Source organism: Sarcophilus harrisii, chromosome 2 (genome assembly GCF_902635505.1).
Source record: "Sarcophilus harrisii chromosome 2, mSarHar1.11, whole genome shotgun sequence".
Classification (NCBI taxonomy): Eukaryota; Metazoa; Chordata; class Mammalia; order Dasyuromorphia; family Dasyuridae; genus Sarcophilus; species Sarcophilus harrisii.
In genome coordinates, this window is record NC_045427.1 from 180,692,106 (window position 1) to 180,718,428 (window position 26,323).

General features: G+C 33.0%; 1 long non-coding RNA gene across 1 annotated transcript; it reads right to left on the reverse strand.

The window, feature by feature from the left end:
* Positions 1 to 1,067: 1,067 nt before the first annotated feature.
* On the reverse strand, positions 1,068 to 2,375 carry LOC111718838. The gene is made up of 2 exons (XR_002769256.1): positions 2,279 to 2,375; positions 1,068 to 1,140 (listed from the first exon to the last, which is right to left on the reverse strand). It is a non-coding gene; the product is annotated as an uncharacterized LOC111718838 (long non-coding RNA).
* Positions 2,376 to 26,323: the final 23,948 nt, after the last annotated feature.

Here is a 26,323-nt window from a genome sequence, read left to right on the forward strand (position 1 = left end):
GTCATCCTGCCATTTAGGGGAGGGGGTGGGGGGGGGTAAGAGGTGAAAAATTGGAACAAGAGGTTTGGCAATTGTTGATGCTGTAAAGTTACCCATGTATATGTCCTGTAAATTAAAGGCTATTAAATAAAAAAAAAAAAAAAAAAAAAAAAAAAATAAGTGTTTGATGAGCCCAAAGACCCAACTTCTGGCATAAGAACTCATTATTTGACAAAACGTTGTTGAGAAAATTGGAAATTGGTATGGCAGAAACTAGACATTGACCCACACTTAACACCCTATACTAAGATAAGATTGAAATGAGTTTATGATTTAGACAAAAAGAGTGATATTATAAACAAATAAGAAGAACAAAGCATAATCTACCTCTCAGATTTATGGAGAAGGAAGGAATTTGTGGACAAAGAAGAACAGGAGTACATTATGGAATGCAAAATAAATAATTTTGATTATACTAAGTCAAAAATTTTTTGTACAAGCAAAACTAATGCAGACTAGATTATAAAGGAAACAATAAACTGGAGGGGAGGGGAATTGTACATCCAAGGATTCTGATAAAGGCCTAATTTTAAAATATATAGAAAATTGACTCAAATTTATAAGAATTCAAGCCTTTTTCTAATTTATAAATGATCAAAAGATATGAACAAACAATTTTCAGATGAAATTAAAACCATTTTTAGTCATATGAAAAAATGCTCTAAATCATTATTGATCAAAGAAATGCAAATTAAGACAACTCTGAGGTGCATATCCTTTGATCCAGCAGTGTCTCTACTGGGTCTGTATGCCAAAGAGATTATAAAAAAGGGAAGAGTCTCTATCTGTGCAAAAATGTTTGTAGAGTAGCCCTTTTTGTTGTATAAAGAAACTGGAAACTGAATGTATGCCCATTAATTGGAGGATGGCTGAATAAGTTATGGTATATGAATGTTATAGAATATTATTGTTCTATAAGAAACAATCAGTAGGATGCTTTCAGAGAGACTGGAGAAACTTACATGAACTGTGAGTAGAAAAAGGAGAACATTGTACACAGAAGTAGCAAAATTATACTATGATCAGTCTGATAGATATGGCTTTATTTAACAGCAAGGTAATTCAGACCAGTTCCAATAGTCTTGTGATGAAAAGAGCCATCTGCAACCAGAGAGAGAATTGTGAGAATTAAGTGTGGATAACAACATAGTATTTTCATCTTTTTTATTTTGTTTTTTTCTTAATTTTTTTTCTTTTTGATCTGATTTTTCTTGTGTGCCAAAACTCTTGTGGAAATATGTATACAAGAATTGTGCATATTTAACATACTAGATTACTTGCTGTCTAGTGAAGAGGGAAGGGAGAAGAGAAGGAATATAATTTGGAACACAATGTTTTGCAAAGGTGAATGTTGAAAATTATCTATGCATATATTCTGAAAATAAATGGCTTCAATCAAAAAAAAAAAAGAAAGAAAAGAGAAAAAAATACTCATTTTCAGATGAGGAAATTGAGGCTGAAACTAGTTAACCAACTTGCCCAGGGTCATAGCTTTATTAAGTATTTGAAGTAAGATTTGAATTCAGATATTGCTAAATACAGTTCTCTATTCACTGTCATTTAGAGTAAGTATAAAATTCTGAAATTGGATTCATGAAACTATTGATGCAACTACAGAATGAGCTACCTTACCTAACAGTATTTCAGATGAACAAGGTTTGGTAATTTCAACTGATTGCAACATAGCCTCCAATTAAATTAAAAACGCAGCCTAATAGTTCTTAGGCTACATGAAAGAAAGGAAAGAATAAGCTTTTATAGAATGTCTACAACATACCAGGCACTCTGTTAAATGCTATACAACTATTTTCTCATTTGACTTTCAAAATAAACCTGGGAGGTAGATGCTGTCATTATTCCAATTTTATACTTGAGAAAACTCAAGCTTTATTTTGTGAGTGAGCTGCCAAAGGTTGCTCAGCAAGTATCTAATGCTGGATTTAAACTCAGGTGTTCTTGAGGCTGCACCACCTAAAAGAAGAATAACCTCAAAAACATGGAAGATGATTGTATTACTATGTCTTCTCCTATTAAAACTATATATGTGGAATTTTTTAAAGAAGGTTATTAACAATGTGGAAGAAATTCAGTCAGTTTAGTTTAGTCATTTTTTAGTCATGTCCATCTTTTCATGACCCAATTTGGGGTTTTCTTGGCAAATATACTGGAGTAGTTAGTCATTTCCTTCTCTAGCTCATTTAATAGATGAAGAACTGAGGCACACAGGGGTTAGACTTACCACGAGTCAGGCAGCTGGTAAGTGTTTAAGACCATATTTGAACTCATGTAGATGATTCTTCCTGATTCCAAAACCAGTGTTCCATCCACTGTGCCATCTGGCTGTCCAGGGTAAACAGAGAAAAGTGAATAAAATGTGGGAGAGATTAAAAATCATTTAACTGAAAATTACTTGAAGAAAGTAGAAGTGCTTATCTTCAAAAAGAGAAAAATGTTTTTAAATATCCAGAAGAATGTGAGGAAGAATTCTCTGAGAATTGGTCCAGGCATTCTAGAAAGCAATTTGGAATCATTCTCCCAAAGACCCTAAAATGTGTATCACTTTTAACTCTAAGATACAGACATTAGGCTCATAACTTAGATTAAATAGGGGGAAAACATTCTTCTATACAAAATTACTTATAAGCAGCTCCTTTTGCTAAGAACAAAGATCTGGAAACTAAAAATGTGCACACATATTTTGGAATGGTTAAATAAATTACAATACACAGATGAAAAAGATTCAGAGATATCTGGGAAGACTTTTATGAATTAATGCTGAATAAAAATTTTGAAAAGAATTTTAAAGAACTGATAAGTGTAACAATGATCAATCACCATTCCATAGGACCAATGATGAAATATGCTGCCCACCTCCAGACAGAGAAGTAATGGATTCAGAATAGAGAATTAGATATATGTTTTTTTTTTATGTAGGTAATTTGAGAATTTGTTTTGCTTAACTATACATATTTTTATAAATTTCTTTTCTGCTTTAAATTTGGGAGGGGAAGTAGGAAGGAAAGAAATGTTTTGTTAATTGAAAGAAGCAAAATAAAAGTTATACTTTAACAAAGGGTTTAAAGGCATTATATGTAGTTCCAGTACCATGTTCAGTAAATAATAATTAAATGAAGATTGTAATATACATTAAATAAATAATGAATTTTCTAATATTAAGAAAGATCTAAATAATGAAATCTTATAACAATAATTTATAGCAACACTTTACATGCATTATCTATAATAGCCCTATAAATATTTTATCATATTCTGTGGGCATAACATTTGATTTATTTATTTAGTACCAGATTATTAACTGGTCCTCCAGGTAATATTATCTCCATTTTTCAAAAAAGAGAACCAGAACTTAGGAGCACAAAATGGTTTTCCTTTGGTTTCACAGCTAGTATTGGAGACAGAAATTAAATCTAGTTCTTCCTGACTCGCAACACAAAAATCTTTCCAATGCTAAACTTACTGGCCCTGGGAATATTCAAGAAATTATTATCAGAGATTTCGTATAGAGGGGATTTTTATTGATGTAGCAGGATTATTCACCTGAGATTTGAGGCTCCTTCCTGCTCTGAAGTTATGTGACAAAAGGAAAGTTGTTTCCTTCACTATGTTGACTTAAATCTCCCTTTTAATAAGTGAAATTTGTCTTTTAACCAAAAGAAGAAAACAACAAAAACACAAATAAGATAATAACTTACTTATCTAAAAATTAATTATTCTCTAGATTTCATTTCTTAGTTTTCTGAATTTCCCTAAAAACCTTCTGACCTTGCAAGCTCATATCATCTACCATGTTATACTCTTTGGCACTGTGGCCTTTCCCTTTGATTGGTAGGTTCTAGGAAGAATCTCCATTTTAAGGAGCATACCCAAGTCAACCATTCCTCTTCAGGGCTCACGTATATCTTCATCTCTTCCTTTTCTTTCTCCACTATTAAACTTCCTTTTATATCTTCTTCCTTCTAAATCTAAGTTTCTTGAGGGTAACAACTTTTTTTTTTTCTGTGTGTATTTATATTACCAACATTTATCACAGGGCTTAACATAGAATAAGTGATTAATAAATGCTTCTTAATTTTATTTGTTTAATGATAAGTTACATAGTATATATCGGTAGGTTGTAATTATTTGAATTTTTGGACAGAGAAAATTAAGAATTTAAATGATTTTTCACAGTTCTATAAAATTCTATAAAGGAAAAGTGAAAAAACCAGAATTTGTATCTAGGTCTTGATACCAAATCCAAGATTCTTTCTATTGTATCATACTGATTTCCAAAGAAACTTCACCCTCGCCTCCAAAAAGCCCTTTTCCTAATTGTTACTGAAAATAGATTGCTGTGGGAAAAAGAACATTGAACAGGAATTATAAGTTCTAGTTCTTTCTAATACCAGTAAGTAAATCAGCATTTGTTGTTGTTGTTTATCTTTTCTCCTTGAAGAAGACCATGACATCTGGAAAATGATGTTATGACATGCAAGTGAATTGGATTTAAGTGAGGGAAGGCTGTGCAAGGTCACCTGCCTCACTTTCCCCTCCAGAGCTATATGAGTCTAGGGTCCAGATGATGTTTAAGGCACAATAATCAATCTTAGGTCAATGGAAAATTTTTATTTTTATTTTTTTTAAAAGATCTTACTAAATACAACCTGTTTTAACAAAATAAATCAAATTTATATGATATAATTAAGCTGTAGGAAGGGACTATGTAACTCACACTTAGAGATGATTGGATGATAATCTTATGAGTTTCAATGGAATGAAAGTTCCTTGAGGACAAATGCTGTTTGATTTTTGTCTTTGTTTTGATTTTGTCCCGATTACTTAGTATAGTCCCTTGCCCATAGCAAGTACTTACTAATAAATGCTTGCTGAATTTAGTCTAACCTCTTATTTACAGGTAGGAAAAGAGAATCCCAGGAAAGTCAAAAGACTTGTATTGGTCACATAATATTAGTGTTAGAATTGGGACCAGATTTCAAACCACGTCTCTTGACATCTAGCCTAGGCTCTTTCTAATATATCATACTATTTGACTTTTGAAATTATCGTTGGAAATGATACCAAAAATTATGTCTTGATCTATGGCACATTGCTTTGTGAGTAAATATTTCTCCCATATATAAGTACATAAGTTTGGCACAGATCATTGTAAATGGCATCACTGCAAAGAAAGTCACTTGCCAAAAAATGTTCCAAATCAAAGCAAAATGTTTTTCATAAATTATAAGTAATGGAATGAAAAATAAAGAATTGCTGCTTTTGACATGAGCCTGATAAGACAGACAAGATTGCTTAATGTTTTTGCTCCCATTTGGTTTCCCAACTGTAACATCAGGATGAAGTGTGCTATCTTGCATAGCTCTGTCCCTCTCCAGAGCATAGTCTCCATAAATACTTTCTGATGATCAAGTTTCAAGAAATACAGTTTGTTGTTTCTACATAACTAGTGTGGACATTTCCCCCTGGGGAGACCTTTAGCTGGTTTTCTTGCAAATACAAAACCAGCCAAACATCTGGGCAGCAAATGCCCAGAAACCTTCCCATACGTGCATGGAATGGTTTGTCTGCACTGTAAATCATATGACAGCTCCTTCAGTCAGGATGGTTCAGTGAAGGTCTTACAAAATCAAAATCTACCCTCCTCACCCCCAAAACTCAGGAATGGTGAGTCTGTACTTGATGATCTTAATTAAACTTTAAATGTGTTCCATCCCTGCCTTCAAAGGTCATATTATGTAGGAAAAATGAATATTTCTCTATTTTTATAGAGACTAATGTACCACCTATTTGTAACCTTAGATCAGCAAGCATATGTCTCTAAGTAGTTCCATGAGGAAAACTCCCATATTAATGAATCTCACTGTCTGAGGACTTGGGTCTTGAGATTGTTTGATTTGACAGTTGAATTATATTTTTAAAAATCAATGTCTTGAATTTTTAATTTCCTAGCATTGCTGTCATTTGATAACAATTTGGCCATACTGATACTATTCTGACTATATGCCAAGCAAGGGAAAAGGTTTTAGAATCTTGTTAACTCTGTGAGAAAATGTGTATATATACACAAGGCTCCACTTCTTTAATATTTCTTCCCCTGAATTAGGACTGCAGAAAAGAATGGAACATTTGTCTATGAAAAATCAACCACAAAGTTTAGCCAGAAATTCCTTTTGCCTCATTGATCCTTTATTAAGTATTTGCTGAGCACTTACCAATGCAAAAGAATTATACAGGAAAATACGATTCTAGAACTACAAAGGACTTCAGATTTCATGGACATTTATTCATATATGTATGTATGTATCTATCCATTCATTCATTTACTCATTTATTCATTTATTTATACATTTATTTATTTATATCTTTCTATACCTAAAGCCTTGTATATAGTAGGCACTTAATATTTTAGTCTGAAATTTAATTGAATTGTATCATTTTTCCAAATCCTATATTTATTATGTCTAACTACTAGTTTCCCCAACTACCTTTTGCAGGAGACCTCTATTAATTATTAGTACTTTCATGCCAAGATCACCTTCCATATACAATAAAACAAATAGACACACACACACACACACACAGAAAATTGGTGTAAAATGTATTCTCTTTTAAAATGATCTTCTTTAGGTCAGGAACCATGTTTTTGCATTCTTTTGTACACTGAGTTTAGCACTAGACCTGGCTCATTGTTATTGCTGTTGTTCAGTCATGAATGACTCTATATCACCCTGTGGACTATACTGTTCAAATGATTTTCTGGCAAAGATACTGGAGTGGTTTGCCATTTCCTTCACAACCTAATCAAGGTTAACAGAGATTATGTGTCTAAGGCTGGATTTGAACTCAGTTCTTCTCGACTCTCTATCCACTGCCCTGTCTGGAAACATAATAATTGCTTAACAAATGCTTATTTTAGGTCTGACATAAGAGGTAACTTTGGCCCAGGAAAGTGAAACAACTGAATACAATTTAGAGACAGAAGGAAGATATGAACTAGGATCTGAGAGTTCTGATCTTTCCTCTATACATAATGGTTATCTTCCTTATGTTATGGTCCTTGCCCTGTGGGTGGGTAACAGAAAAGCTGTAGAGATAAATCATGTATGAGGCAATAACATAAGGCAGGCTATGTGTAGTGTAATTAAATTCTGGTCAATGTGGCACAGGCCAGAATGCTATTAGGAGTTGAAAGGAGAAAGTATGATGCAGGGTTGAGGAGTTCTATAAACAGCTTCTTGAGACGCCTTATGCAGAATTGGAAAGATGGCATGAAATGCAGTGTGTGGTGTGTGTGTGTGTGTGTGTGTGTGTGTGTGTGCATGTATGTATGTGTACAAGTGAGTATATGTGTGGATATATATGTTTAAATGATATTGTTTATTCTGCATCTGTCTCCTGAAGTTAGCATAAATTATGTTTCAATAATCTATGTTCATAACCTCTCCTCTGATTAGACAAACTCAATGAAGGCAAGCATCAGTGCTTAAATTCTGCACAGAATTTTGTGTTATAAGATTGAATGAATGAGTATACATTTCTCAGAAGTGAGAATAAGAATGAAGAGGGACAGTAAAGAAACAAGTCTGAATAATAAAGAAAGTACATTTTGTGGAAATATAGGGTAATAAAACAATCTTATTTCTCCTTCCTAAACAATGTTCCAAGATTCAGAATAGCTTTGTCTTATGAAGAGCTAATTTTTCAAGTATATGATACACCCTGCTGTGTCTGTAGCATCAATCTCTAACTGTTATTATCAAAATTGTTTCCTTATTGGTAAAGGGTAAGGATGACATTTTTGGTTGAGAACTGAAATTGAAATATCAAGTATGTCAGAAAAAAATGGTTTGTGATAACAAGAGATGACTTATAGGATCATAGACCTGGAAATGATCTTAGCCACCATTTAGAGAAATACTCTTATTTTACACATGGAGAAACAGAGTCTTACAAAGGCAAAAATATAATATAATATAGCATAATAAAATATGATATGATATGATATGATATAAAAGTAGAAAAAATTGCAATCATGATTTAAATCTGCTTCTTCAAACTCTAAATGCAGTAATCTTTTCAATGTACTATACTGCCTTTTTTATTTCTTGTCTTAATCAAACCTGAGTTGGATCAGCTATATAATGCCAATAAGCTTATTTTATGAGGAGTAATGGAGCTTTTTGTTGAGGATATCCTTTTTTTGTGGATGATATGTTCATTTCTTTTGTAAGCCCTACACAAATATTCTTGTGTCTTTTTATTGAAAGTAGGGAGGGGATAAGTGAAAAAAGAGCCAATTTTTATCTTTGTGATATATTGCAAAAAGCTTGATTTTCATAGATTTTATGGTATTACAAAAATATTACAAAAATAGTTGCAAGCCCAATTCATTAATCTTTTCTTTCTCTGTTTTATTCAAGTAAGCCTCTAAGGATATAAAATTCCCTCTTATTACCTTTGGCTGCATCCCACAAATTTTGGTATCGCTCATCATTGTCATTATCTTGAGGAAATTATTAATTGTATCTTTTTTTCTTACCCAATCATTCTTTAAGATGGATTGTTTGTTTCAATGACTTTTTGGTCTATTTACCCCTAACTTTTTTTTGAATGTAGTTTTATTGACATGATCTGAAAAAGAAAGATTTACTATTTCTGCTTTCTTTCATTTAATTTTGAGGTCTTTATGTCCCAATATATGGTCAATTTTTGAATATGTTCCATGGATTGAGAATAAATATATTCCTTTCTATCTCCATTCAATTTTCTCCAAAGATCTAACATACCTAATTTTTCTAATATTCTATTTACTTCTTTAATTTCTTTCTTATTTGTTTTGTGGTTTGATTTGTCTAAATCTAAATCTAAATTTTTTGTTTAGTTCTGGTTTTTTCCTTAGAAACAAATGGAATTCATTTGTTTCATTAAATGTCCATATTCTTCCCTGGAAGAAAATGCTCAGCTTAGCTGGGTAATTTATTCTTGGCATCCCAAGTTCTTGTGCCTTTTGGAATATCATATTCGGCTCTTCCCTCCTTTAATGTGGGGAGCCAGATCTTTGATCCTTGTGGACCCGGTATTTTTGTTTTTTTTTTTTTGGCTGCTTGAAAATTTTTTTCCTTAATCTGGTAGTTCTGAAATTTGGAAAATATTCCTTGGGGTTTTATTTTAGGGTTTCTTTCAGAAGGTGTTCGATGAATTCTTTCAATCCTATTTTACCTTCGTTCTAACATCGGGCAGTTCTCTTTATGATTTCTTTAAAAAATATATCTAGGCTCTTTTTTTTTCATCATAGTTTTGGAAAGTCCAATAATTCCAGATTATCTCTCCTGAATCTATTTTTTTCCAATCTTCTTTTCAGTGAAATTCTTTTTTTCCCAGTTTTCATTTTTTTTTTTTTTTTATTCTTTTTTTCCCTGATCTTAGTTTTATTTTTTCATTTTAATTTAAAGAATTTTTTTCTTCCTTTTTTTTTTCTTTTTCTTAATTCTTGAATTTTTTAAATGGTTTTTTTGGTCTGTGGAATTTTTTCCATTTCTTAATTTTTTTTTTAGGTTTTTTTTTTTTTCCCAAGATCCTCTTTCTTTTATTCTTTTTTTTTCCAATTAAAACCTATTTCTAGGAATTCATTTTTTTCAGCAAATTTTACTTTCCTGGATTTTTTTTTTTTTCCAACAAAATTTGTTTCGCATTCCTGGGGGAATCTTTTTAATTTATTTCAGGAAGTTGTTGCTTTTTGTAAGGCTTCTTTCCTTTCTCCTTTATCTTCAACTCTTTTTGGGGACTTTTTAAGGTCTCTTTCCCTATGGGAGCTCATGAAAGGGGCCTGTGCATTTTTGCTATTTTGGTTTCTTCAGGTTTTGGGACCTGTCTTTTTCTGCATGTGCTGTCCCTTTGTTCTTTTCACTTTTTTCAGTTTAAAACCTTTGGGAATTTTTCCCAGGCAAGGGGTTACAGCTTCCTCTGCAGAACAGGGAGATGTAAACAGTTTCCAGCTCAGAGGTATGGGAGTGCTCTGAGTGAGAGTTTTCTCTTCCCCCAACAGGAGGTGGATTCAGCACTGGCCGAGCTATCAAAGTGCCCAGTTGGGCTGTGTGGGTTAGCGATTGCCCTAGGCTAGAGACTAAGGGATGAAAGTGTCACTGCCCCAGGCCAGAGCCTCTTGTAGGACTGTGAGTATTAGCAGCTGACCGCAGACTGCTGATTCTACCGAACTCTGCCTGGAACTCTGCCCCAGCGTCTCTGCCCGGAACTCTGCCCCAGCGTCTCTGCCCAACAAATCAACCCTGGGAAAGCTCTATGGCCCCAAGCCGAGGCCCCCACTGTGCATATTGGAGGCTAACCCTGGCTGTGTCCTCCTGCCTTGCAGGATCACAACTGCCCCAAGGAAAAGCCCTGTACTGTGGGTTGGGGCTGCGAGCTTGTGCTGAGATCTGTGCTTTCACTTTCGGTTTCAGGCTCTCCTTGGAACCTAATTTATCTCCCAGTCTACGCTGATCTCCCCCCTGGCCCCTGAACCAACCTTTTTTGGCGAGATTGCAGATTTTCTTCGGCTGGTGAGTTGTTCTACTTCTTATCTTTACGAATTGTAGCAGTCAAGACTATTTTTGAGGCTCGATATAATATTGATAGAGATGGTAAGAGAAGAGCTTAGAAAGTCGTGTGTGCATCTCTGCCATCTTGGCTCCGCCCCCATTGAGAGTAACATTTACACAATGTACCTCCCTCTCTCTAAATTCCCTCAGATGTGATAGGTTTCCTTTGCCTCTTCGTGGGATGTAGTTTCCTTCCTTTTATCTCCCGTTTCCCTTTTTTCTGACACTATCCCCTTTCCATTTCTACTTTCCTTTTTTATGTTATATCAGTAAAATCAAATTATACACATAGTCTTTATGTATATCCATAACAGAAATACAGTTCCCAAGAGTTCCTTTTACCTTTTTCTGCTTCTCTTGAGTCTTATAGTTGGAGATCAATTTTTTTTGCTTAGATCTGTTTTTTTTTTCCTTAGAAATTTCCTTCCATGGAAGAAAATGCTCAGCTTATCTGGGTAGTTTATTCTTGGCTGCATTCCAACTTCTTTTGCCTTTCAGAATATCAGATTCCAAATCCTCTAATGTGGAGGCAGCCAGATCTTGAGTGATTCTTATTGTGGCACCTTGGTATTTGAATTGTTTTTTCTGGCTGCTTGTAATATTTTTTCCTTATGAATCTGATAGTTCTGTAATTTGGGCACAATATTCCTTGGAGTTTTTATTTTAGGGTCTTTTTCAGAAGGGTCAATGAATTCTTTCAATGCCTATTTTACCTTCTGATTCTATTACATCTGGGCAGTTCTCTTTGATAATTTCCTTTAAAATAGTATCTAGGCTTTTTTTTTTTCATTATAATTTTTGTGAGGTCCAATAACCCTTAGATTATCTCTCCTAGATCTATTTTCTAGGTCTTTCATTTTTCCAAGTAGATTTTTTTTTTTTGGTTTTGCTTGACTAATTCTTGATGTCTCAATGAATTATTCATTTCTGTTTGTTCAGTTCTGATATTTAATGAGTTATTTTTTTCATTAGCTTTTTTTACTTCTTTTTGTATATGTCCAATTGAATTTTTATATGAGTTGTTTTTCTCTATGGACATTTTTTTCCATTTCTCTAATTATTTTTTTAGTGAGTTATTTCATTATTCCAATTCACAAATCCTACTTTCTTGGGAGTTTTTTTTTTAATCTTTTCCAATTCACAAATTCTACTTTCCTGGGATTTCTTTACCTTTTCCAATTCACAAATTCTGTTTCCCTGCACTTCCTGGGAATCTTTACCTTTTCCAATTCACATTTCAGGAAGTTGTTACTTTCTTGCATAGCTTCTCTTTCATTTCCCCATTTTTCTTCTAGCTCTCTTTTAAAATTAATATGCTCTTCTAGGAGAGCATTATGCAATGGGGGCCAGTTAACATTCCCCTTTGGGGTATTGTCTGGAGGCTGTTTGCTATTAGTCTATCTATCATCCTTTTGATTTCTTTACTCATTTTTTAAAGCCTGTAAGGTCTGCCTTCAGGGCAAGGAGGTTACCAGCTTCTTCTGCAAAGCAGGGGTAGGAATATGGACAGTAGCTGTCTTGTAAAGGGGCTGCAAAGGGTGGTGAAGTACAGGAGTGCTCTGGGGAAAAGTTCCTCACCGGAAGTGATTCAGACCTAATTAGCATGGGCTGAGCTGCAGAAGTGCCCAGTGAAGAATCCCTCTGTACGGATTAGCAATTGCCCTGGGGCTATTGGCTGGGCAGCAAAAGTGTCACTACCCTAGGCCAGAGCCCACGGTGGGGCTGTGGGTATTAGCAGCTGGCCAGCGAATATCCCCAAATGGACTGGAAGTATCTCTGCCCAGGGAAGCACAGTTGTGCTTTGGAAGTTCTATTGCCCATGGCCGAGCATCCCACTGTGCAGGTTAAAGGCTGGCCCAACCACCTTGCCATGCAGATTTGTAACTGGCCTGAGCAAAAGCCCCATACTACAGAATGGGGCTGCACAGCTGTGCTGTGGCCTTGCTGAGTCACTCACTTCCAGTTTTGGGTAGCTATAGCCAGATCTTGTTAGGTCCTGGTGTTTTTTAGAGTACCCTCTACTTTTAGCTTTGATTTCTCTGCTGGTCTACTGCTTTGTAACCAAAGCAGAGCAATTAGCCTATGCCAGAGTCATCTCTGTAAATTTTCTAACCACAGAGGTCACCCCAACTTAATCTGCTCAATATGCTAGGCTCTAGTTCTATCCCTGTTTGCACTGATCTGCCCTGGCCCCTCAGGACAAACCCTTTCTGGCCAACTTACAGATTATCTTTATCTGGTAAAGTGTTGTACTTCTAATCTTCATGAATTTTACCAGTCAAGTATTATTTTTGAGGCTGAATTTAATAATTGGTCAGGAGGGTATGAGAGGAGCTTAGAAAGTTTTGTGTGCCTTCTCCACCATCTTGGCTTTGCCTCCTAGCTTCATTTTTGAAATAACTCAGTATGAAGAGACAGATACAGTTTTCCAAATATTTTTATTGTCTTACAAAGCAAAATATTTCATTTTTTTCTTTCTCCTTGGGAGTAATTTTTCCTTTTAAAAATAGTCACATATTAGAAAATACTAAAAATAAAATTGATTTCTGGGTATGATGATCTTATTTCAGGCAGCAAGATGTTTCCATGCTCATGAGGAACAAATGAGACCAAATATTTAAAATGATTTATACTTTTAAAGTGCTATAAAATCATAGCTCTTATTGATACTATTACTGCTACTCCCTTCTATCATTGTATGTTTACTACTATAAACTGAACATTTTCAATGAAAATAGTTGATTTGTAGAAGGGGAATAGTGATTAACTAGGATGGTAGTCTATAACTACCACAGATACATACATTTTAGGTCATGCTCAATGGAACCTCCCTGTGTCCAACCTCTCATTACATACACAAATATACATACACAAACATACATATACATGTACTTAGTGATTGAATTTAACAAGTCTAGTATGGAGATAGTTGTTTTGTCAGTCTTATGTCTACAAAGTATTCCCCATTATCATTAAAATAAAATTTGACTCAGTCATAATCAACACTGCCCCCCAAAATAAAACAAAATAAAAACTATTGAAATTCTAAGGATACATTTTAACAATAAAAGTAGCATTATTTTCCCTTCCTAAAACAATGATGTGATAACTGCCTCTTGAAGTTGGTAGAAAGTACAAGCATTATTTACATTTTGCATCTGAGAAAACTGAGGCTCAATGAGAATTTTAGATTCATAGAACATCAGAACTTCAAAGAGTTCTAAAGATTATTTCCTACAATTCCTCATCTTATAGGTGAAGAAAGTTAAAGTATCCTGAAAAGATAAAATTAGCTAATATCAACGTTGAACCACTGTGAGTGATGTGAAAATCATAGAAAACAAAAAAAAATATATAGCAAAAGAAGGGATGTAGAAAAATGATAGTTGAGTCTGAAAATTGTATTCAATGAGATTAATTTTAATTCCTGCAAAAATTCTGGAGTAGTACATTAAAGAAAAGGTTTCTGAACATCTAGAAAAGAAAATAAGTAAAAAAAATTCTAATCTAAGTTTTCATTAAAAAAAACAGGTCAGGCAAGTCTAACTTCATATTTTTTTTTATAAAATTACTAAACTAGTATATAATGTAGATAAATTCACCAGTATTTTCACAAAACTTTTGAAAAAAAATAACAACTTCCAGGGGTGGAGCCAAGATAGCACAGTAAAGTCAGGAAGCTGCTCAAGCTCTCCCAATTTCCCATAAAAACCACATGAAAGCAAACTCAAATCAAGTCTGATGGAATGAAACCATTCTGCAGCTCAAGATAGAAAGGAAAAACTTAAAGAAAGGTCAGTCTCACTAGGATTAAAAAAGTGTCCAGCCCAGCTCAGATACATTCTGGGAAAGCTGCTGAGAGTTGCAGATAAGCAACTAAGACCTTTAATCCTGGGTCAGTAGAGGAGTAAATCAGCGGAGTACTTTCCAGTCACAACTCAGAACCAAACTCTGCAAAACCAGGCTGTTTCTTAAAAAGATCAGGCAAAATTACCCCCTGCAAACACAAGGGGCCCCTGTACTCAAATCCAAGGTTCAGAGCTGCACAGGAAGATTGGGACAGTGCCCCCTTTACCCCAGGAGTAGAGCTCTACCATAAAAGTAAAAAAAAAAAGAAGTAATACCAAAAGAAAAGAAAAGAAAATGAGCAAGAAACAAAAAAGAACCTTAACCATGGAAAGCGAGTATGAAGACAGGGCAGACAAAATACAAACTCAGAGGAGAACAGAATGTCCACCAAAGAAATCTCCAAGAGTGAAATAAATTGTTCTCAAGGTAAAAGAGTCTTCTTGGACGTGCTTATAAAACAAACAAACAAAATGTCAAAAGGTAAAAAAGAGAGGTAGAAGAAAAAATGAAAAATAAAATTAAAGATATACATGAGAGAGTCAACATTTTAGAAAAGGAAGGAAAACAATTTGTCTGAAAAAAAAAACACTCCTTAAACAATGGAATTAACCAAATGGAAAAAGAGACACAAAAGATAACTGAAAAAAATCACACATTAATAACTAGAATAGGGCAACTGGAAGTTAATGACTTTGTGAGACAGCAAGAATTGGTCAAACAAAAAAGAATGAAAAAATGGAAGAAAATGTGAAATATCTCATTAGAAAAGCATCTGAATTGGAAAGTAGATCCAGAAGGGGCAATTTTAAAATTATTGGCTTACCTGAAGGCCATGATGGAAAAAAGGAGTCTGCTTAGCATTTTACAAGAGATGATTGAGGAAAACTGGGCCAATATTCTAGGAGCAGAGGGGGAAATACTGATTGAAAGAATCCATCTTTCACTTCTAGAAAGAGATCCCACAAGAAAAACCCCAAGGAATATTGTGTAAAACTCCAAAATTTGTAAAACTTCAAAGCAAAAATATTATAAGCTGCCAGATTAAAAAAATAATAATAATTCAGATATCAAGGAGCAACAGTCAGGATTAGCCAGGATTTGATAGCTTCTTCATGAAAGGATCAGATGGCCTGGAATACCATATTTTGGAAGACCTGGGGTTAAAACTAAGAATTAATTACCCAGCAAGACTCAATATCATCTTTCAGGGGGAACCATGAAGCTTCTATGAAGTAAAAGATTTTCAATAATTTTTATTGAAAAAATTAGACCTAAACAGAGAATGTAATCTTCAAATACAGCATTCAAGTGAACCACAGAAAGGTAAATAGGGGAAAATATATTATTTAAAGCTTAAATTGTATATATCCCTAGATGGAAAAATGATATTTCTAACTCTTGAATTACAGATCTCTTACTGGGGCAGATGGAGTAGTGGGGTCATTACATGGATTGAGGGAGTGGTTGTGAATGGACTCTGATGTGATGGAATCAAAGAAAGATAGTAAGGGGAAGAAAAAGATCTGTACTGGAAAAAGAGGAAAGGGGAAGTTTATATAGGGACAGGATAGAAGGGAGGACAAACACTAGGGAAACTGGTAAGAGAAGGGGGAAGGGGTTTAAGGAGATAATATATTGGATGGAGTGGGTAAAAACATGTGATTAAGGACAAAGTGGAAAGAGAAGAAGATTATATATAGGGAAAAATAGGATTGAGGTAAATAAAGAAGTGGTAATAATAACTGTTAATATAAATATGATGGACTCTTCCATAAAAGGGAAGCAAATAGCAGACTGGATTAAAAAACAGAATCCTACAATATGTTGTTTGCAATAAACACATTTAACACAGAGAGACACATATAGAGTAAAGTAAAAGGCTGGAATAAAATTTCTTATGCTTCATCTAAAATTTAAAAAAAAAAAAGCAGGAATAGCAATTTCTCAGGGAAAAAAGTAAAAAAAAATTGATCTTATAAAAAGAGATAAGGAAGGAAATTACATCTTGATAAAGTGTACCATAAATAATGGTACTTTCCTGATACTTAATGTGTATTCTCCAAGTAGTAGATCCAGCAAATTCCTATAGAATATTTTAAGCTAGTTACAAGAAGAAATACATAGTAAAACTTTTCAAGTGAGGAACCTTCCCCTGTTAGAATCAGATAAATCTAACTACAAATAAATAAGAAAGAAACAAGGGAGGTTAATAAGAACCTAGAAAATATAGATATTATAGACCTCTGAAGAAAATTGAATAAGGACAGAAAGATATACACCATAATATGTCAGAAACATGCCATAGATCTACATCTCACACCTCATACCAGAATAAGATCAAAAGTGGTACATGATTTGTACATAAAGGATTATATTATAAACAAAATAGTAGAAGAAGTGATAATTTACCTATCAGATCTTTGGAGAAGAGGAGAATTTATGAGCAAAAAAGAAGTAGAGAACATTATGAAAAGCAAGAAGGACAAATTTGATTACATTAAATTAAAAAGTATTTGCACAAAAAAAATCCCTAACAGAAACAAGATTAAAAGGGCAGTACAGGGCACTTAGTTGGTGTAGTGGACAGAGCACTGACATTGAAGTCAGGAGGACCTGAGTTTAAATCTGGCCTTAGACACTTATCATTTCCTAGCTGTGTGACCATAGGCAAGTCACTTAATCCCAATTGCCTCAGCAAGAAAGGGGGGAATTACAAAGTTGGGAAAATCTTTACAGCCAATATTTCTGATAAAGGTCTCATTTTTAAAATATATAAATAACTCTGTCAAATTTATAAGAATACAAGCCATTCCCCAGCTGATAAATCATTAAAGGATATGTACAGACAATTTTCAGATGATGAAATTAAAGCCATATATAGTTATATGAAAAACATTCTCTAAGTCACTCAATTAGAGAAAAATAAATTAAACAATTATGAGATGCCACCTCACATCTGTCAGATTGGGTAAGATGACAGGAAAATTTTATGATAAACATTGGAGGGAATGTGGAAAAACAGGGACACTAATGCATTGCTGTTGGAGATATGAAATTATCTAATCATTTTGGAGAGGAATCTGGAACTATCTACAAAGTGCTATAAAAATATGACATTTTTTGACTCAACAATGCCATTACTGTCTGGGTCTATATCCAAATGAAATCATAAAGGAGGGGAAAGAACCCATATGTGCAAAAATGTTTGTAGCACCTCTTTATGTGGTAGCAAAGAATTGGAAAATGAGTCGATTCCCATCAATTGTGGAACAGCTGAACAAGTTGAGGTACAGGAAGTTAATGGAATGTTATTGTTATATAAAAATTATAAACAAGCTGATTTTAGAAAGGCCTGGAAAGATTTACATAAACTGATGCTGAGTGAAACAAGCAGAATCAGTAATACATTGTATATAATAACAGAAAAAATGTGTGATGATCAACTATGAAAGTCTTGATTCTTATCAGTGGTTTAGTGATCCAAAGCAATCACAATAGATTTTGAACAGAAAATATCATCTGCATCCAGTAAAAGAACAGAGGAGATTGAATACAGATCAACATATGCTATGTTCACTTTTTTTTTCTGCTTTTGTATCTCTTCCATGGTTTTTCCCTTTTGCTCTGATTTTTCTGCCCCAACATGATTCATAAAGCAATATGTATTAAAACAAATACATTTACTGCAATTAAAAAATGTAAAAAATATTTTAAATTTAACTGGGGAAATATTAAATGAATAAAAAATTAATAAAAGAAAAAAATTTCAAACCTTCTTATGGAAAAGATGGAGTGAAATGGATTATTCATTTATGCAAAGAGATAGAGGGAAGAAAAAAGGAAGAATGAAAGAAAAAAGAGAAAATGAAAGAAGAAAGGGAAAAGTGAGAGACAGAGAGAAAAATGGAAAGAAAAAGAAAAAAGAGGGAAAGAAAGAAAGAAAGAAAGAAAGAAAGAAAGAAAGAAAGAAAGAAAGAAAGAAAGAGACAAAAGAAAGCTGATTGTTAGGTCCTCTATGAGGCAGCTCCTACTTACAGAGGTTGTTATTTGCCCTTGTTTTTGAAGACAACTGAAACAGCAGGTAGGTGATGTCATGACATACAAATAATTGGATATAAGTGAATGGGAACTGAGTTTACAGATGTTATCTCATTTAGTCCCATAACAACTCTAAGTATTAGGTTCTGTTATTATCCTCATTTTATAGTTAAGGAAACCAAAGGAACTAGAACTTAAGCAGCAAGATTATAAAAACTGTGAGTATCTGAGATCAAATCTGGACTCAGATTTTCCTAACTCAGTCTCCTGAATGCTGTCTAGCTCCCTTTATATATATTTATAATTGACTGAATGGTTAGGCAAAACTAATTCTTAATGATTCAGTGTACAAATAGTAAGAGATAACCAGGGAAATTCTTAAAGGATCTGTTTATACCTGTGCTGTTTAACTACCCCTCCCTTTCAACAACTTGGAAAAAGTAATAGATAGTCTACTTTGTATATGAAATGAATAAGGGTGAAGGAATAGTTCATATAGAGAATGTCACAGGTAGAAATCAAAATGATTTCAATTATATAGCAGAAGTTCTCAAATGTTTTAATGTTTTAATCTCCAGATCTCTTAATAATCTTAAAGATTATCAGACTTCAAAGACTTTGTATTTTAATTAATTAAAAATGTAAATATCTTAGTGTTAATTGACTTCATTGATCCTCTGAAAAGATCTTGGGGATCACACTTTGAGAACTTCTGGTCTAGAGCATTAAGGTAGACCTAATACAATAGTGAATTAACTTCACAAAATATCAACTTCACAAAAACAAAATTATCCAGGTATAATTAGAGAATAGTTGTTCTTGAGAAGACATGAGGTTTTAATGGACTTTATTTTAAATATGAATCAGTAGAAAAATAAATTTAGTAAATATTGGGCTATAGAAAAGGAGAATATACTTCTCCAAGAATAAGGACATGAAAACCTTACAGTAATAGTTCCTTCTTGAATGTCATATGGAATATTGTGTTCACTTCTACAGTTCCAGCTATCATTGACTATGAAGAATAATGACAAATAAATGAACTTTGAAAGAAAGGAAATTGAGATGATAAAGGGGATTGAGTCTATAAAATATAGGATTAAGTTAAAGCAAATGAGCATGACAATCAATTTGGGAAAAGAATTGGATTTGTCCTCTGGATCCAAAAGGAAGAATATGGAATGATGGGCTGCAAGTTATTAACAAGCAATGTTAAGCTTAAGTCAGAGGGGAAACAACAAACAAACAGGCTGATGCTCTTCACTTTAATACCTGTTTATGTACCAAAAAGACTGATTTTAATAGGGAAAAGATTTTCTACTAAGAATAAAAAGAAGGCTCCCAAAATGTGCATCATTACTGAACTCTACACACAATTTTTTTTTACATTTGTCAACACTCTAAAGAATATTTGAAGAAGGGTGGGCGAAATGTCAGGAATCTTCCATTACCAGTTTGGATTAAAGCAATAAAACCTTTGTACATCAACACAGTATGTTCATTTGAAAATCATGTATTTAACAAATATTTCCTGCCAGTAGCATTAAATTTTTTTTTGTTCTAACATGTCAACTGAATAAAAATATTCTTATTTTGAATAATGACTTTGACCACTGAGACAAATGAGTCATTCAGGATGGTCTGACATAAATCCCAGGATTCTTTCCTGACACCCTATTATTTCTTTAAATATGATCATTGGCTTTGTCTTAAATTTGGTTTATATAAGCTTGAGTTTTATCTTTTTTTTTTTAAAACTTTTACGTGATAACTGTAACCTTCCAAAAACATTCACAAATAAAGTATATAAAAAAGGCAAAATTTATAAGCCTTCAGGCTCAAAATGTGAGTTACATACTATTGGTATTCCATGCCTCAGTTTGTATAATAATGGCAGTGACTTTCCTTTTATAAAACTCTACAAAATTTAAAGCCCAGATACTGCATAAGCAGTTTTCCCCCCTGTATTTTACTCTGCTATTTTGTTGGTTCTTTTCCTCAACAAGTTCTACAGTGATCTCACAGTTATTATGAGAGACAATCACACTAAGTGTAGTTTCCCATGAATGGAGAGTAGACCAGAACATCTGTTATATCTAACTTTGGAGCCTTTTGCTTCCCAAGCTCAGATTCTCAGCTCTGTCAGCTTAATCAGACAGTTTTAAATAGAGTTCTAATGAGTTGGGACTTCCTGCATCCAGTGATTTTTGTTTAAAATTGTTTTGCTTTTGCTCCTCCTTCTTAATCAAGTTAATGCTCTGGGAATTTTAGATTATATGGACATGTGGCTGCCATTGGATGCCAAAAAGGCAGTTTTCAAAGATTTTCATGTTTCTTTAAGTGTGGTAACATGACTTTCACCAAACAGGGATTTACAGTTATTCAGTAAAAACCAGATTCATTTAGCTAAAAAACATTTTATTCAAGTGTATTAGCAACTTATTCAATATATTTCATCAATTTTTTTCTGAGATTCCATGATTTCATCTATATGGGTTGTTTCTTCAAAGTCACAGGTGGCAGGCTATCTCTGTATGAATTACTTGGTTTTCCAGAAAACTCAGGATGAAAAATTTATCACCCTGAGTCTAACCTGATATTAAACTTCTCTGAAATTAGCTAGATATGTTCTTTGTTCCTGGGAATATAATCAAAACCTTTTTCATTTTGGTAGACCACAAATTATTGGTTATGAAGATTATATTCTATTGGCATAATCTTTGAATATTCATTACCTTTGTTTCATGATGTACAAATGAAAAAAGACTATAAGAGAAGTAAGCATTTACCCAGTTCTTCAGGATTCAAAAAAATCCTTTGCATGAATTATTTCATTTGAGCCTGATACAAAACTTTTAGCTTCTTATTGGCCATCAATACAGGAACAAAGACCACTATGGTAGCTTCCTCTAGTCTTACACACAAACACACAAACAAACAAACACACTTTGGGGGCATAATTTGCTCAGCATTATAGTGAGGCCTAGGGCAGACCTGATCTTACAGGGTCTACTTCATACATGCCTTTATCCCTTCACAGCCAACCTGATCTGAAGATTTGACCACCATATACTTTCACCAGAGAAGATTAGGAAACTGGGAACTACAATTCTTGCACTCCAATTTGCTTCAGATTTATATCTCTTCTCAGAGACTTCATGACCTTTATGATAATGAATGTTTTATGGTTTGTTTTTTGATTGGCCATGCATTATACTGCTGGAATTACTGGCCACATGACAATGTTGCTACAAGTTATATAACAATGTCCTGAAGAATTGTTGTTAGGCTTCTTCCTATCTCAGCAGCCATTTGTCGTGAACTGCAGCTTTCCATGATCTATTGGATTAGAGTTCTCATAGAATTCGATTGAATTTAAATATGTTGTTTCAAAATTGAAATGTTCTTTTATTTATATTGAAATAGAGTGATCCCAATGAGTGAGAATAAACTTAACTCAAATGGAATGTGCCAGATAGATTCCATGTAATTTATTTTATTTCAGGAAGATATTAGATTTTTAATTTCATTTTTCTGATCTTTAATAAATCACTATGTTTTATTCCCCCCCTTTATTATCCCTCAATACCTTTCAATTTAACATGACTGGGAAACATTTATCAGTTACTTTATCAGTGTCTTTATTGAACTTATATGTACTTTTAAGTATCTTGTTTCTGAACTGAAAAAAAAAATTAACCATAACACAAATAGATATATCCTGGTGATTAAGAAAATTTTTAAAATATAGAACAATAGATTAGATGGAATTCAGATCATCTCATACTCAAACAATATACTTTCTTATTGACTGCTTTTGTAGTTCTTGAAAGTTCATATTATTCCTGAAATTCAGGAATCAACTTTAGTCAACAATGTAATATAACATGGAATTTTCCACTATTTCTATCAATGTTTTAGAACAACTATTAAATTTGTCTTTCCTCTTCATTTAAAGATTTCTTTTTTGTTATTGTTGAATGAAACAAAGATTACCAAATGAGAATAATTTGAATCAAGTAATAGCAAAAATCATTGATCTTGAGATCATGTAGTGTCCTTAAGAAATGTATCAGATGTCACATTACTTATTTTGTTCCTCAAAATTTTACTGAATTTGCCTGCATGTTTTTCAAGAGTTCTCTTACAGATAACATCCAAACATAAATTAGAAGTCTGGATTTATAATTGAATCAATGTTTGAGAAATATATTGGATTTAAGCATCATACTTCCTATAGAAAAAAATTTCATTACCTTTGATTAGATTAAATTAGTTTTTGCTCTCTTCCTCTAGAAAGGCAATACTTTGTATTTTGTATTATTTTTGGTTAATTTATTTTAAGGCAACTTTATTTCTACTGATCTTTCCCTCAGTCTTAATCTCCCCTGTTTCCATTTATCATTCTTCCTCTATTCTTGAAGTTTTGCTTATTTATTCCTTTTTTGTTCTACAAAATAATCTAAATGTCAATTTCTCCATCTTTTTTCCTCTCAGTTGAATAGTAAAACCCTTCTTTCTCTTTTCCCTTCCAAACATTTTTTGCTTATTGATTTGTTGTTTCATTTCCTGAACCTTTCTTCTAAAAACAATCTTTTAGTTTTTCTCCTAATTATTTCTTTTTGATTTTTGTCTAGTGTGAATATTTTTTCAATTGATGACTCTTACAAGTTTCTTTCTTCTTTAGACTCTATATTGCTCATGAAATTGTAGCTTTAAGAGCACCCATTTTGAATTCTTTCTTTGAAACAGATAGTGCTATTCCTTTCTCCAGGAGATAGAGAGGATAGAAGTATTGTCTCATAGTAGAAAGTTTCTCATCTCTGATTGTATGCCTTATTAGTGAGTTATAGTAATTTCTCCCATCTGTCCATACCTTTCTATTTAAGTTCAAAATGTCCTCAAATTCCTTAATACCTATCTCTTGAAGCAAGATGATGATCATTAAAGGTGCTTTCTCAGATAGTATATTCTCTAAGTACCACACCCATGAAGATTATACCTGTCATGAGGTCCTTCCTTCTCATTATAGAATTTCTCCATTTCTTCATAGAGTTCTTCTTCAGTGTGCACAGCTCCTACCTCCAAATAGAAAGGTCTCCCTTTATTTCACTGTGTTCAGTTCCTCCTTTTGCCTCTTCACCTTCTGTAGGTCCTCATCTTCCTGAAATACTACAGGAATTATTTTCTCTTCATTGTTTGCTATTAGCTTTATTAGAGTACACCACATATTGACAACTATCTTCTTCTCCCCCCTACTTTGTGCAGGTTAGTTAGAATTTAGTAGTTTAGTTTTACAAATTAATTGGTTTTCCTGTGGCTGGAATGCTATGAGCTTCAGTTGATGGTGTTTGAGACCTCTTCCTTCATCATTAGGTCTTCTATTTAAATGTAACTTTTATTTTTACCTCCTTGGTACTTTCATAAATTATTTCTTATTGGTTCCTTTGTTGTTATTTTATTGGTAATGTTTAATTCCATAAATGTTTTCCCCCCCTAGCATTTTCCTCTATGGGAAATATTCCATTATTCTCCCTTCCTTGGTTTCTATATTTGCATATTTTTTTTCTATTTCTTTTATTTGGGATTTTGTAAAGCAAATAACCTCTTCAAGTTTATGTTTCCTTTTAGAAATTCTTGAAATGCCTTTTTTATTGAATGTCTAACTTTTTTTTTTTCAATGATGCTTTAACTCAAGTTTGCAGAGTATATTACATTGGGCTGTATCTTTATCTTCTTTAATCTGTAGAAAACATTATTCCATTTATTTTTCAAATTTCTAATGTGTAAAGAATAGTCTTGGATTATTGGAATTTTTTTTAATTTGAAAGTCTTTTCCCTGGACTCTTGAAAAAAATATCGCTTTTGTTTTTATTGTTGTTGTCGAAATCATTTAATGTAACCACTTTATGTGTGTTTTGGAGTTTATAGACTAGGATTCCCACCTACCCAGGTAATCAATCAGTAGTTCCTTTTGATTGGATTCACTTTCTGTGTTTCAAAGTTAGGGATTATTTACTGCATCATAATACCAAAGTTTTATTTACTGATTATTATCTCCCAAACTTTGGTAATTTAATCCCCCACTCTACCTCATGTTCCCTCATTTATTTTCTGATTTCTTCCCCTTTCACAACAGGTTCTCTACAGTCTTAAATTTCAAAGTTTCCTCAGCTTCTGCCCATACAAGAGCATTTACTTTTTATTAGCCTCATTCTTTGACCCATTTGACTTTCTGGAATATTTAAAGAGATTCATTTGGGTTCTAGTCCCCTTTCCTTCAGTTCTTACCTATGCTAGAGACCTTTCCTAGATTCTTTTTGCTTGTTTTTTTCTTCATTAATCTAGTTGAAAACTGTTGCCTTAGAGAGCAAAGGAGAGGCATAGAAATCTTTTGACTTTCCACACTTTCAGTGTGGGAGCTTTGGGGTGGGAAAATTGAGTTCTGTTGCAAGTCTGTTTGGCCCAAAAGGGTATTGATTAAATTAAAATTATTCTAAAAAAAAAGAAAAGAAAAACTTTGTATAATGTTTGGTTTCTTAGACTACAGAGATATGTGACATATCTTTATCACTTGCCCATAACATTAAAATAAAAGAAGAATTATTCATTAAAATAAACAATGAAAGTCTTTGGCAAATACATATTCTGTAAGGATCAGAGAAAATACTTGGTCTTATTATTTTGGAAAGACCATTTGGGTTGGAATTCTGTGATAAGGCTTACTTTTAGGGGACATTGGTTTCTTTATAAAATTAAGAGAATGGATTAGATATTTTTAATGTATTGCTAAAAATCCCATATCTTACAATAACAAGTAAATGATTAATATGCAAACATCAGATCAAGCTCTGTTTGCTTCCTTTTTGGGGAATTGCAATTATAAATCCATCTTGATTCTTACTTCTTGTATTTCTGTTTTAAAGAAAGAAAGTATTGCATAGTAAACAAAAAAAAAAAAGCATTATAGTTAGTATCAGAAACTAGATCTGAACTTGCGACTGTCATGTATCCTCTTTGGACTTCATTTTCCTCAATGACAAAATGGAGAAAGTCATACTTGTATTTATCTCACAGAATTGTTGCAAAGCTAAAAACAATCCATAAATTTTAGTATTCACTATTTCATATTATATCTTTTGCTTTTTATCCTAAGCTTCTGCTAAGCTTCTCATTTGGGTAATACGATTTTACTTCTGTATATACTTTAAAAAACACTTATCATTAAAACTACCTTAAAATGTAAGTAGAATTATTCATTAAAATAAATAATGAAAGACAAATTTTCAATTAACAATATAAAAAGTGAAACATGATAAAAGTAATAAAAAGTTTTATTTGTATTTCTATTGGGAAGTAAATCTTCATCCAGAAGATGTAATATTAAATTACTTGCAAGTTATGAGTTCTTGTAAGTATTATAACATATAACATCGGGAATTAAGAGAAGAATCAAGGAGGGAAGTAATAAGAAATACTACAATTTGAAGAAATGTTCTCCCAATTCAAAAAATTGCATTTTGTTCTTTTCAGTGGAAAAAGTATGATTGGTGCAGTTCCAATATGGTTCTAACAAGTTGTCCTGATAAAATCAAAAAAGAAAAAAAAAAAAAAAAACAACCTCTACTGCCTTTCTTGGTTTTGAGGTTGTTATATACAGAATACAATACCTATGTTGTATATATAATCTAAATGATTTTACTATATTAGTATTGCATGGTTTGATATATGTATTTGAACAGGACAAATATTGGTGTTATGAAAGTCAAATTGCATTGTCTGGT